Source organism: Callorhinus ursinus, unplaced genomic scaffold (assembly GCF_003265705.2).
Source record: "Callorhinus ursinus isolate GAN/ISIS: 27379988/994484 unplaced genomic scaffold, GSC_fseal_2.0 scaffold77, whole genome shotgun sequence".
In the NCBI taxonomy this organism is placed as follows: Eukaryota; Metazoa; Chordata; class Mammalia; order Carnivora; family Otariidae; genus Callorhinus; species Callorhinus ursinus.
Window position 1 is genome coordinate 452,580 of NW_027397139.1, and position 14,712 is coordinate 467,291.

Consider the following 14,712-nt stretch of genomic DNA (forward strand, 5'->3'; position numbering starts at 1 on the left):
CGCCGAGGAGGGAGCCCGATGTGGGACTCGATCCCAGGACCCCGGGATCATGACCTGAGCCGCAGGCAGACGCCTAACGACTGAGCCACCCAGGCGCCCTACTTTTTTTTTTTTTTTTAAGATTTAATTTGTTTATTTGACAGAGCACAAAGCAGGTGGAGTAGCAGGCAGAGGGAGAGGGAGAAGCAGACTCCCTGCTGAGCAGGGAGCCGGATACGGGACTCCATCCCAGGACCCTGAGATCATGACCTGAGCCGAAGGCAGATGCTTAACCGACTGAGCCACCCAGGTGTCCTTTACTGGTATTTACTGATTGCCTACTCTGATCCAGGGTTTATTAGTTAGGTATGATGTGACAGAGGGTAACCCCAAAGTGCCAGTGACTTAGACAAGATAGGAATGTCTTTCTCTCCAAGTAACAGCCTGGAGATTGGCACCCACGGTGGGCAGGGTGGCTCTGTACCATGAAGTCTCCAGAGACCTTCTTCTGGCTCATACCTTGGCCATTTCTAGGGTCTCCAGAATCCAAAATGGGGCTTCACCTGGCACATTTTCATTCCAAGAAGCTGGATGGAGGTAGGGAAGGAAGAAGACGCATAGGGTGCATGCCAGCCAGTCTTGAAGGAAGGCTGCTGCCCGCCCCTCTGCTTTTTTTGGCTACATAGCATTCCATTACATATATATAATATATATGTGTGTATATGTATATATATATAGTATATACATATATGTTAAATATATATGTTTTTAACCAGTTCCTAGTTGACGGATGTCTCCATTGTGATGAATTTCTTTCTCTTATCAGATTTGTCTTTTATTTTTCTTAAAGATTTTATTTATTTATTTGAGAGGACGCAAGAGAAGGAGAGCAAGCAGGAGCAGGGGAGAAGGGCAGAGGAAGAGAGGGAAGCAAACTCCCCGCTGAGCAGGGAGTCCGATGCCAGGCTTGATCCCAGGACTCTGGGATCATGACCTTTTTTTTTTTTTTTTTTTAAAGATTTTATTTATTTATTTGAGAGAGCGAGAATGAGAGAGAGAGAGCCCATGAGAGGGGGGAGGGTCAGAGGGAGAAGCAGACTCCCTGCTGAGCAGGGAGCCTGATGTGGGACTCGATCCCGGGACTCCAGGATCATGACCTGAGCCAAAGGCAGATGCTTAACCGACTGAGCCACACCAGGCATCCCCAGATTTGTCTTTTAAAGAGACTTCCTGCCTTGGAGAGCCCTTGGCCTCAGTTCTTTACCCTCATCTTTATCCATACCCCCTCGATAATTTCCTCTGGTCTCTTGGCCTTAAATACCCGCATATCTGATGCTTCCCAGATTGGTGTCTCCCACCCAGATATCTCTCCCAAGCTCCAGACCTCTCTCCCTCTCATCTCTCCTGGGATGTCTAATTAGGCACCAAAACGAACCGTGTTTGAGAGGAATGACTGATCTTCTCTCCCACACCAAAGCATTGCTCTTTCCACCCTTCCATTTGCTCATACTAAAAAAATTTGGAGACATGTTTCATTTCTCCTTCTTCGTGGCACCAAAATATGTTGGCTGATCCAGTGGGCTCAACCCTGCAAGTTTGCCCAGAGCTGATGATTCTGTAATTCTGGCACCCAGGGAGCATGGAGCAGGTGAGATTCTCCCTCCCCACCCCTGCCACAGGAATGGGTTGAAGTGAGAGGAGACTAAGGAGGGCGTGCCGGTCAGAGAAGTAGGAGAGGAGTGGGGAGGGGCAGTCACGGGTCCAAGGAAAACAATGGATCAAGCAGAAAAGCTTGATCTGGCAGGGGCATGGGCTGTTGAGGTCTGCCATCAGTTTCAGAAGGATCAAATGCGTGGGGAGCCATTTTAGTGGAGAGGGAGGTCATTTAAATGGGGTGTCAGAAATAAAAATGATGTTGTGTGTTCATTTTTATTGACATCAAAAGAGTTCCATGGTATAATTTTTAAAAATTATTGGAATATAACACACACTCAGTGAAGTTCATACATCTTAACTGTATAGCTCAATGATTTTTTTTTTTTTACATAGATGTACACCTGTGTAACCATGACCCTGTTTAAGATCTAGAAAGCTCCTTCATACTCCTTCTCAGTAGGTATAGCCTGGATACTCTAAGATACCACCATTTTTATTCCCTTGATGTAATATCTAAGGGGGAAAACAAGCAGGTAATTAGATAATGTAGACTTCATAATTCAAAGATCACAACTCTGTACACCTCTATTTTTCTCCCTTCTCCTTCCCTGTACATCTTTTTTTTTTTTTAAGATTTATTTATTTATTTATTTGACAGAGGGAGACAGTGAGAGAGGGAACACAAGCAGGGGGAGTGGGAGAGGGAGAAGCAGGCTTCCTGCGGAGCAGGGAGCCCCGTGCGGGGCTCGATCCCAGGACCCTGGGATCATGACCTGAGCCAAAGGCAGACGCTTATCGACTGAACCACCCAGGCGCCCCTCCTTCCCTGTACATCTTGTTTTAAAGCCCACTCTATTGAAGTATAATGTTTGTAATGTACAATTTGATGAGTTTTGACCAAACCTTAGAATGACTGCCACAGTCAAGATAGAGAACATTTCCATGACCCCCCAAAGGTCCCTTAGGTCCCTTTGCAATCAACCCCCCTCCCATCTCATCCCCAGTCATTGGTCCAGTGTTCTGTCTCTCTAGATTAGATTTCCCCTAACTAGACTTTCATAAAATGGAATCCTATAGTTTATAGTCTTTGGAGACTGGCTTCTTTCATTCACCATAATGTTTTGAAATTCGCTGTGCTATTGTGTATATGCGTTGATTCATTCCTTTTCATTTCATGGATGTACTAGATTTACTAGAATTTATCCATTCACCAGGTGATGAACATTTGGGTTGCTTCCAGTTTGGGCTGTTGTAAGTAAAGTTGCTCTGAACATTTGTGTACAAGACTTTGTGCAAGCACACATTTTTGCTTCTCTTGGGTAAGTATCAAGTGGAATGGCTGGATTGTATGGAAGGATTTAACTTTTGAGAAAACTGCCCATCATTTTCCAAAGTGGTTCCACCATTTTACACACCCACCTGAGATGTTTGAGAGTTCCAGTTACTCCACATCCTCTACGTCACTTTCTAGAGAAAGGTTGTTGTTTTAAAATCTTCGTTCATCCAATGGGTGTGTAATGGTATATCCTTGTGGTTTTAATGCTCAATTCCCCAGTGACTAATGATTTTAGGTATCTTCTCATGTGCCTTTTGGCCATCTCTGTGTCTTCTTTGGTGAAGTGTCTGTTCTGAGCCCTTTGTCATTTGTCTGCTTATTATTGAGTTGCAAGAGTTCTTTGTGTGTTCTGGCAATAAGCCCTTTGTGAGATGTAAGTATTCCAAATATCTTCTTCCAGTTAATGGTATGCCTTTTCATTTCTTTTAGTAGTCCTCCTCAAATCTTGAAATGTTTCAATTGTGCCCTCAGGAAATCACAATCCTTCCTAAACAAAATTTCCTGTATTCTCAACCTCTTGACAAAACATGCTCTTTACCTTCTCCCCCAACAGAAGCTTGGCTCTCCCCCAAGGACTGTGAGCCTCTAGGTCATGGCTGTTCTCTCTCCCAGCTCCTCACACCCTTGTGCCCCTTGGGGTGAGGTAGGCGCCCTTCCTCCATCATGGCTTCTAACTCTTCCCTGAAACTCTGCAGCTTTGAATCTCAGGTCACCAAACAGTACCCACAGCTTATTTGTCTTGCTTGTTTATCTATTAGACCTAGGTGATGTCCCCTCATTCCTTCACAATCGTATGTCCTGGTTTATCTTTCCTTTGTCAAACACTTCTTTGGGCGTAATTCTTAATGATTTCAGTATGTACGGAGACCAGGGTTTCCCAACCTTGGTACGATTGACACTTGGGGCCAGACCATTCTTGGTCATGGGGTCTGCCTGTGCGCTGTAGGATCTTGAGCAGCATCTCAGGTTTCCACCCACTCAGTGCCAACAGAACCACTCCCCAACGTCACCGCCAAGTTGTGACAACCCAAAATGTCTCCAGATATGGCCAAGTGTCCATTGGAGGCAGAATCACCCTTGGCTGAGAACCGCTGAGCTTGATGACCCTTCTGGGTATGCAACTTCCAGATCCTTCCACCCTTCTCTCCCTGTCACCTTGTCCTCCATTCTACCTCAGCCCCCACCTCTCATGGTCTTATTTTAGATCTTGTCATTTCCAAAAACTGCATCACTTTCCGTGTTCTCAACCACCCTACTCACCAACCCACACTTCTTTTCTTTCTAGCTCATTCCATTTGGTATTCCTATCCAAACAATCCTTTAGCTCTGCCAGAATTTATAAGCCATGAACCTCGCCCACTTTTTTCCCTGTCCCCTCACTTGGTTGAGAACCATAGGCTGTCATTAAAATCACTCCTTGACATATGTCCTCAACTCCCTCATCTACCTCTTTCTTCATCACATTTATGTAGTCAGACAGCCAAATTAAAGCCAGGCCCCCAAACACTCCTCACTTGAACCTAGGAGGCCTCATGCTCGCTTTGGCAGCACATATACTAAAATTGAACCTAGGAAGCCTCATACGCAGTCATGCCAACTGGCCTCCCTGGAAATTTTTGACCCCTCATCTGTGCCCAGTGATCCTACTATGTGCCCCGGTCCATTCACTCATCCACTCTTTCATATGGTAACATCCCACCTTGCCTTCTCCCCCTCAAGCCTTCCCCTTCCTCCTGACTCTCAGTTCTTGACCTTGCCTCCAATCTTCTGCAAAAACAAAGCCACAGAAGGTGAATTCCATAACACTTAGGCCATCAACATTGCCTTCTTTCTTGTTATGATGACAGAGTTGTCCTGGCTTCCAGCCAAGGCCAACTCTCTACCTATATCCTGGATTCCATTCCACTCAAGTTCATCATTCTAAATAAGTCTCTGCTTTCTCTTACTACATCAGATATTCCCTCTCTTGATTATTCCCATTAGCTTATAAACATGTGGTAATAGCTCCCCCATTTTAAAAAAATGTAGGCAGGTGATCCCACAATGTCCTCCAGTTATTACCCATTTCTTTATTCTCCTTCACAGAAAAAAATCCTTCTAAGAGTTGAATCTCTTCTTGGTTTCCACTCCTTCACTTTTCATTATCTCTTGAACCCACTCTAATTGGGCTCCCCCCCCACAACTCCACTGAGACACCAGCTGTCAAGGTCAGTAATGGCTTCCAGATGGCCACATTCGATGACCAATTTCAAGAGCCAAATCAAAGGTCACACAAAGGAAGTTAGAAAATATGAGAAAATTTGAGAAGAACAAAAATGAAGACATAACATCAAAACGTATGGGATGCAATTAAAGCAGTGCTTAGAGGGAAATTTATAGCTGTAAATGCCTATATTAAAAAAGAAGGAAGATCTCAAATCAGAGACATAAACTTACAACAAATTCAATGGTCAATCATCAGTTCATTGTGTTGTTAGTCCTGTTAGCAGCTTTTGACACAATTTATCATTCCCTCTTTTTTTAATTACAGTAAAATATATATAACATGAAAATTACCATTTTAACCATTTTGAAGTATACGGTCTGTGGCATTAAATACATTGACATCATTGTACCACCATCCCCACCGCGTTTTGTTTATTCATCCATTGATGGACACTGGGCTTGCTTCCACCTTTTGGATATTGTGAGTAATGCTGCTGTGAACATGGGTATGCAAGTATCTTTGAGACCTTGCTTTCAGTTCTTCTGGATAAGTACCTAGGAGTGAAGTTGCTGCGTCATGTTGTAATTCTATTCTTTGCTTTTTGAGGCACTGCCATATTGTTTCCCCAGTCTTTGAACCTCATCTTTTTTTTTTTTTTTTATAAAGGGAAACTAGCAAGTGTCAGTGAGGTGTTAAAGGCATGTCTCACCAAACTGAGCCTTTCTCCTGAGCATAATCAGAAGAATCAAATGACTGGGGCGCCTGGGTAGCTCAGTTGGTTAAGCGTCTGCTTTCAGCTCAGGTCATGATCTCAGGGTCCTGGGATCAAGTCCCACACCGGGCTCCCTGCTCAGCCAAAACTGGGAAAGCCCCGAGCAGATGGGGATGAGCTGGCCACCGTACTGGGAGCCTTTTGCCCTGCTCCGTGCTTTGGGCAGCACTATCTCAACCCACCAAGTCAGTTTCAAGATGGAAAAACAAAATCTTCATGAGTTTCCTAGAGCTGCCAAAGTACCACAGACCTGAGGGCTTAAACAACAGAATTTTATGGTTTCCCAGTTCTGGAGGCTGGAAGTTTGAGATCAAAGTGTCGACACGGCCCTGTTCCCTCTGGAACCTGTAGGGGAGCATTCTTCCTTGTTTGTCCCAGCTGCTGGTGGTTTTCTGGCCATCTCTGGTCTTGCTTGGCTTGTAGACCCATCACTTTAATCCTGCATCTCCACATGGGGTGCTCCCTGTGTCCCTTCACACTGTCTTGCCTTTGTGTGCATCTCTGTCCAAATTTCCTCTTTTCTAAGGATACCAATCGTATGGATTATAGCCCATCCTAATGACTTCATCTTAAGTTAACCACCTCTGTAAAGACCTTGTCTCCAAATAAGGTCACATTCCGAGGTCCTGGGAAGTTACTACTTCAATATACCTTTTTTTTTTTGCTTGGGGGGGGCACAATTCGATTCATAACTTAGGCTTCAGGGGTGGGGCTCTCCTCCCTCCGTTTGAAAGGGTAGGGACAAGCAGAATCTTTCCCTTTGGACCACAGTGATCTTGGCTGTGATGTTGGAGAGACACATCGAATTTTAGGGCTAGATTTACAAGTCAAAATCCTTTGAACCTTAAAATCTGGCAGAAATCCTAGTTGGCAATATGTTTCCCAAACCGTCACTATTCCCCTACAGGTGACTAATAGGAGTACAGCAAAAGGTTAGCCTCGGAATAACCATTAGGGTTATTGGATCTCAGAAGTGAAGGCAATGAAAGATACATTTTGTGAAACTCTCTTATTGGAGGGAGGAATGGGGGTAGGGGTTTGGTTAAGGGAAAGTTTCCAAAATGGGATTGTCAGATTGAGCAAATAAAAATATAGGATGCCCACTTAAATTTGAATTTCAGGTACACAAGGAGTACTTTTTCAGTGGTTCAGTCAATCCCACGCAATATTTAAGACACACTTATGCTAAAAATTATTCATTATTTATCTTATCTGAAATTCAAATTTAACTAAGTGTCCTGTATTTTACCTGACAATGCTTCTGCAAATAAGTAACGGAGTTAAGCCACATTAGAAAGCAAGTCTGCTGGATTTCTTGAAGCTTTGAAGCCACCTGGGGATGTGGCTGAAGCAGAAGCAGTTCACATGGCTCTGAGAATGGCTCCTAATGGGGTTTAATGATATCTTCCCTTTGTTGTCCTGGAGTATTGGGAGGGAAATAGGAAGGAAGCACACTGGCCCCAGTAAAAACCTCTGTGCAACTCTTACTAGATGCAAACTTTCCTCCAATCCTCCCACTGAGATGACCTCTGTTCTGGAGTTGGTGTTCACCATTCCTTTGCTTTCTTTTTTAAAAGCATTTTTTTTTTAAATCGCATATGCATGTCTCCCTAAACTTAAGGCAAGATGAAAAATAGTTACTGGATCTTAACCCTTTAGCTTCTGGGTCGTGAAGACATCTATTGGGGCATAGGGACAAAGTCACGGTGGTTGGGGATGCACTGGAGTGAGGGGGGCTTGAAGCAGCAGCTAGGTACCAACCAATATTGCCATATTTTAACAAAATTTTTTAAAGATTTTATTTATTTATTTGAGAGAGAGAGAATGAGAGATAGAGAGCACGAGAGGGAAGAGGGTCAGAGGGAGAAGCAGACTCCCTGCTGGGCAGGGAGCCCGATGCGGGACTCGATCCCGGGACTCCAGGATCATGACCTGAGCTGAAGGCAGTCGCTTAACCAACTGAGCCACCCGGGTGCCCTATTTTAACCAATTTAACACTCATATATGTGTGTGACTGCTGACTAGCAGCCCCACCCTAAATATTATTTGTTTAATGCAGCCTGAATTTTGGTCATTTTATAAATAGATGTACTGGTTTTTTTTGTCTAGCATTATCTTGTTGAGAGTCATTCGTGTTGATGCAAGTCCCTGCTATTCATTTATTTATGTGTATTCCATTGAATGAAAATACCATCATTTATTTATCGAGTCTGCAATTCATGAGTATTCAGGGTAATTCCAGGGTTTCGCTATGGCTAGTAAGGCTGCTCTGAATAGTCTTGTGCCTGACTCCTGAGTCCATGTATCATGGTTTCTCAGGAGGACATAAATCCAGGAGGGAAATGCCCAACTGCAGGATATGTTCATTTGTGACTTTGGTGAATGTGGCGGAGGCAGCCTGCTCTGTCACAAAGGTTCAGGCTCCCTTTCCATGGGGTAGAGTTTTTTTGTTTTTTTTTTAAATATTTTATTTATTTATTTGAGAGAGAGCAAGCCAGGGGAAGAGCAGAAGGAGAGGGAGAAGCAGACTTCTCGCTGAGCAGGGAGCCCGATATGGGGCCAATCCAAGGACCCTGGGATCATGACCCAAGCAGAAGGCAGATGCTCAACCAACTGAGCCACCCAAGCGCCCCTCCATAGGGTAGAGGAGCAACTGCTCTGCGAGAGACTACATTTCCCAGCTCCCCTTGCACCAGTGAGGTCATGTGGACTCATTTTGACCAATAGAAAGTATGCTAAGTGGGGTCACCCTGAAAATTTCATGTTGGGGGTGGAGATCACATGTTGAGAATGGAAGCACCACGAGATGGAAGGAGCCTGGGCCACCTGACAGACAGCCTTCCAGGGTAGATGCACCCACTCAATGAACTTTGCTTATGTGAGAAATAAACTTTTAAGACATTTTCTTAGTCTAGCAATTGACCTAACCCGCTCAGTACTACCCTAGACAATGCCAAATCGTTTTCAAAGTGGTTGACCATCACACATTTCCACCAGTCAGGGATGAGAGTTTCCTTGCTTCCCCACCTCACCAATACTTTTGATTTGCCAACCTTTTTTTTTTTTTTGAAATATTTCTATTGTAACAGGAAAGAATACAATGAACAAGAATACAATGAACTGCCATACACCTTTCACCCAAATGTATCAATCACTTACATTTTGCCATATTTTTCTCCCTCCCTCCCTCCTTACCTCACCGACCCACCTCCCACCTCCAGTTTTCACACTATTTCAAGGCAAGTTGTGAACATCATGTCCCCTCATTGCTAAATATTTAAGGATGAATCTCCTAACAACTAGGACACTCTCTTACATAACTACAAGTCATTTATCAAATTCAAAAATCTTACTCTGATACAACACTATTATAATATACAGTCCATATTCAAATTTCACCTGTTGCTTAATCACGTCCTTCATAGCCTTGGGCATTTTCAGATTTTAAACTTTATCCATCTGTCACCATTATTTACTTAAACATTGTTTTCAAATGAACTCACTTTTCAAAAATGTGAATCCACACATTTATTTCAAAAAGGCATTTTTACAGTGCTCCCCCAAATGGCAAGCTAGAAAAGTAGATAAATAGAAAGCAATTATAGAAACCTATGCTAAAATGGGTCTGTTCTTTATCTGGATTGTGATGGTGGTTTCAAAGGTGTGTGCCTATGTCAAGAGGTATTGAATTATATATTTTAAACATGTGTCGTTTATTGTATGTCAGCTATACCTCAATAAAACTGTCTAAAAATCAATACAGAGAAGCCAAAAGGTGAAATTCTAGCCCAGAAGGGGAGACACCAGGAACAGATAGAGGCTCTGAAGGCACCATAGTACCCAATGGAGACTTTCTCATTGGCCAAAACAGCCAGAAAGAGAAATCAAGAGACTGACTTTCTCACAATGGGATCCAATGTTATTTAAGGCCATAAAAAGGTTCCCACATTTTGGGAAACAGTGTCCCCTCCTTGTGTGTGACTCTGGGGCAGATCACTTGAACCTCTGCGAGCCTCTGTTTTCTCCTCTGTAAGATCACCTTGTGAGGCAGGGTGGGGGGTGGTGTCTCGGTGATTAGGGTTACTACACTAAAGACGCAGCTTTAGGGGCGCCTGGGTGGCTCAGTTGGTTGGGTGACTGCCTTCGGCTCAGGTCATGATCCTGGAGTCCCGGGATCGAGTCCCGCATCGGGCTCCCTGCTCAGCAGGGAGTCTGCTTCTCCCTCTGACCCTCCCCCCTCTCATGTGCTCGCTCTCTCTCTCTCATTCTCTCTCTCAAATAAATAAATAAAAAATCTTAAAAAAAAAAAAAAAAGACGCAGCTTTAGTTCTACACCCTGGAGCTCCTGCGATATCTGGGACAATGAAATAAGATAGCATTAGCACAGTGCTTGGTGCTGCCGATAAACATTATTAGCCCAGTACCATCCAGTGGAAATCTTGTGTGAGCTACATATGTAACTTAACTTTTTCTAGTAGCCACATTTGGAAACGGGAACTGCTGACATGAATTCTAAAGATATCCTGTATTTAATCCAATATCCAAAATACTGTTGTTTCAACACATGGCCCTGGCCCCATTTCAAGTGCTTAGTAGCCACCATGGGGTCAGAGGCTACCATATTGGATAGAGAAGCATTAGACTTGATTAGTGTTTGTTGCCTGAAGATTAAGCCTTCAGAGACACTCGCCATAGCACTATTATTTTTTTAAAACAAATTCTTTTCTTTTTTTTTTTTTAAGATTTTATTTATTGATTTGACAGAGAGAGACACAGTGAGAGTCAGGGCACATTGGCAGCCTCCTGGCCACGCCCAGTGGCCTCCCCCCTACAAGCCTGTGGGAGCTCCTTCTGGGTACTGACCCAGGGTGGGATGCCCATGTCTCCCAGAGACAGAGTTCCAGCCCCAGCTCCACTTCTGATGGGAGGAGTCCACTCCATCCCAGCACCACCATCCGCACACTGTCCCTCTCCCTGCTCCTGTTTCCATCCCCAGCTCCTCCATCTCCAATTCTGCCATAAGCCCCAGCTTCTGTCCCACTCCTAACCTCATTCCCAATCCTCACCCAGTCTCCAGCCCCTTCCCAACCCCCTTTCCACCCCTTTCCCCTCTCCATTCCCAGCCCCCAACTCCGTTATACCCAAGCCCTCCTCCTTCCCCCTCTGGTGGTTGGTAGAGTAATGATTCCCCCCACATAGCCAGGTCCCTGTCACTGAATCTTGGGAATATGTTCCATGCAAAGAGACTTCGAAGCTGTGATCGACTTAAGGATCTGGAGAAGGGGAGATGATCCTGGATTGTCCTGGTGGGGCCCAGTGTTATCCCAGGGTCTTTAGAAGAGGGTCACAATCAGAGAGAAGGAGGTGTGATGATGAAATCCAAAGGGGAGCGATGTGCACTGAAGTGGAGGAAGGGGCCCTGAGCCAAGGAATGCAGGAAGGTTCTAGAAGCTGGAAAAGGCAAGGGATGGATCCTCCCCTAGAGCCTCCAGGAGGAACTAGCCCTGTGGACACTTTGATTTTAGCCCCATACGACTCATTTCGAACTCCTGATCTCCGGAACTGTAGGATAATATATGTGTGTTGTTTTAATCTACTATTTGTCTTAATTTGTAAGCAGCCCTGGGAATCATACACCCCTCCACCCAGGCTCTGGCCCTTTGCATACCCTCCCTTTCCTCCTTCTCTCCCCCTAGCAGAGAAGCCACACACTTGTCTGGCTGTCCTGTTTCCCTAGTCAGCTCTGTGCAGGGTGATTTCCCAAACTCTTCAGGCTGGGCTGGGCGTGGGCATCCATCACCACCTTGCTTCCTGATGCTAACTAAACTTTTCACTGAAGTCACGGAGAGCCAGATTCCAACCGTTGTGCCCTGCCCTGGCTTTGAGGGAGGGAGGTCAGAGGCCATGCGCTCCAGCCCGACTAGACTCAGGCTCCCTGCTTTCAGCTGGCTGGAAGAGGCGGGGCCGGAGTATGTTTGCTTACCTGGCCCAGCTGGGGGAGAGGATATGGGGGCATGGGCCATGGCTAAATGGTGGGGTTTCAGCTGCCGTGGGGAAGTAAAGAGCCACTCAGGCAGAGCTTTTAGTTTGGGTTCTGGGAACTTCTCACCCCCATACCTGGCATCTTTCCCATCTCCCCAGAGGATCTTGAAGATAGCTCTGGGCACCTGGCAGGGTATGAGCATGGAAGCTTTGACACCTTGTGGGCAATAATAACAACCATAATAATAGTAGCAACGATGATATTAGGCTCTGGGCTAACTAAGCCCAAATGTTTGACCTTCACAGAACACCCTCAAGATTTTCATATTACCCGCCTTCTGCCTTAACTCTTATTTATTTATATTTTGTCAAATAAAACCCCTTTAAAAACCCTGAATCAATTACTTTGAAAAAACAGTGGTAAAATATACATGACATAAAACTGACCATCTTAACCATTTTTAAGTGTACAGCTGTGACATAAAGCACATTCATATAATCATGCAGCCATTACCACCCTCCGTCTCCAGAACTTTCTCATCTTCCTAACCTGAAATCCGTCCCCATGAAGTACGGACTCCCCATTCCATGCCCCAGCCCTGGCTCCCACTGTCTACTCTCTGTCTCTGGGGGCGGGACTCTTCTGGGGGCCTCCTGGGAGTGGGGTCCTGCAGGATGTATCCCTCTGTGTCTGGCTCTTCTCACTGAGCACGGTGTCCTCAAGGTCCATCCATATTGTAGCAGGTGTCAGGATTCCTTCCTTTGTGAGGCTGAATCATATTACATTGTATTGATATACCACATTCTGTTGATCCATTCATCCACCAATTAAAAGCCTAAATCAATTACTTAAAAAGAAACACAGCTCTTTATTTGGGAATAATTATGCACTCACGAGAAATTGCAAGAATTTCACAGGTCTCCTGTACATTTTACTCAGTTTTTTCCGATTGGTACACCTTATATAACTATACAGTTTCAAAAACAGGACACTTACCTGGATGTAACCTACAGATCTTGTTCAGATTTCAATAGCTGTTATGTTCATTTATGTGTATGTGTGTATGCAATTTCTTCACATGTATAGATTTATGTAAACACCCCCAGAATTATAAAGCTTTAATCAATATATTTAAAAAAAGAAATTTTGTAACCCTGCCATGAATGAAAAGTGGATATCACCAGCAGTGAGGCAAGCTTATTTAAAAATAAATACAATGTAAACAGTGTCACTACATTCTGGCTGGAATACTGTTGTCTGCCCAAGGACTTTTTTTTAACCAAACAAAGGGATTAAGTGTTAAGGGGCATAAACAGGTATTAGCGCCAATTAGCCCCTCTCCTGGAGCTATTGAGAATTGAAAAGGGAGTGGATTACTTGCCACACAATTCAGTGATTCTCAAATGCAGGTCCATCCATCACCCAAAGTTGTCTTCCTAGGGAAACACCGTATCAGCTCATTAAATCTGCACAACAGCCCTAACAGAGAGGTACTATTATTTTTCCCAACTTACAGATCAGGAACCTGTGACTCAGAGGGGCGAAATGGCTTGCCCTACTTTCTTTCTAGCTGTGTGACCTTGGGTAAATTGCTTAGCTTCTCTGGGTGTCAGTTTCCTTGCTAGTGACATGAAGGTAACGATAGTCTCTCTTAGAGCTGTCAAGAATATTAAATGAGATAATACTGAATGCTGAGCACTTAGAAAAGAGTGTGGCACCAGTAAGTAGTCAGTAAAATGTGCCATTATTATTATCATTCCCACAGGTTGCCTTAAATTTCAAGGTCAACTACAATAAGAAAATCCGTTACCGTTTATCTTGGGCCCACTTTGGGCCAGGCAGTGCCTTGACTTGCTTTATCTGTGTCCCTTTAGAACAGTTGGGTCTAGCTCCATCCTCCCCATATTACAGATGAGCAAACTGAGGCTCAGAGAGGTAGATTCACTTGCCCAGAGTCATACAACTTAGGAAGGGGAGGAACTCAGAATTAGACTTGCTGACTCTAAAACCAGAGTTTTCCACAGCCCTTGGAAGCCAGGACTAGGGGCCCCCAGGCCTGGAATTCTACAGAGTCCTCCCTTCATGGGGGCTTTGAAGGTGGCCCCTGATAGAAGTTGGGACACTGTAGGCATCTGAGGTTTTGACCACCCAAGAGAAATGGCATCAGTCCTGCCCCAGCCTCCCATAACACAAACAGGAAGACCTAGGCCCCCAAAGGTGAAATGATTGGGCTAGGTTTCATAGCCAAGGACTCCCAGGCAGCTGAGCCAAGTGCATTGGGGGTGGGTGAGCTACTGTTGCCCCTGGTATGGGAAATAGCAGCATGGAGCTTTGACGGTGTGGAGGTAGTTAAACCTAATGGTTAAGAGCCCGGAGCCTGGACTCAGCTGCCTGTTTTCACATTATGGCCTTCCCCCCACCTTGCATGCCCTCAGCAAGTGATTTCGCTCTTTCTTCCTCAGTTTGCTCATCTGTAAAGTGGGGAGAGCCAGCGTACTCCTCTCAATGGGCTCATTATTATTTTAAATTACTGTTCTAATAACAGTCCCCCTAACTCCCACTCCTAGTGGGTAGGGATGGGAAGCACACTCCCTTCCCACCCGCCCCCTCCCACCTCCGCCCTCCCTGGATGGGGCCAGCCCCTCTGCTTATGCCCAGGGCAGCCGCCACCGCACAGCTAGGCTGCCCTGGTGCAACAGGGAGTGGTTCAGCAGGTTTTTCCTCTTGGTCGGCCTGCCTGCCGTGGGGCAACCAGCTGTCCTCTGCCTGTCTCACCTGGG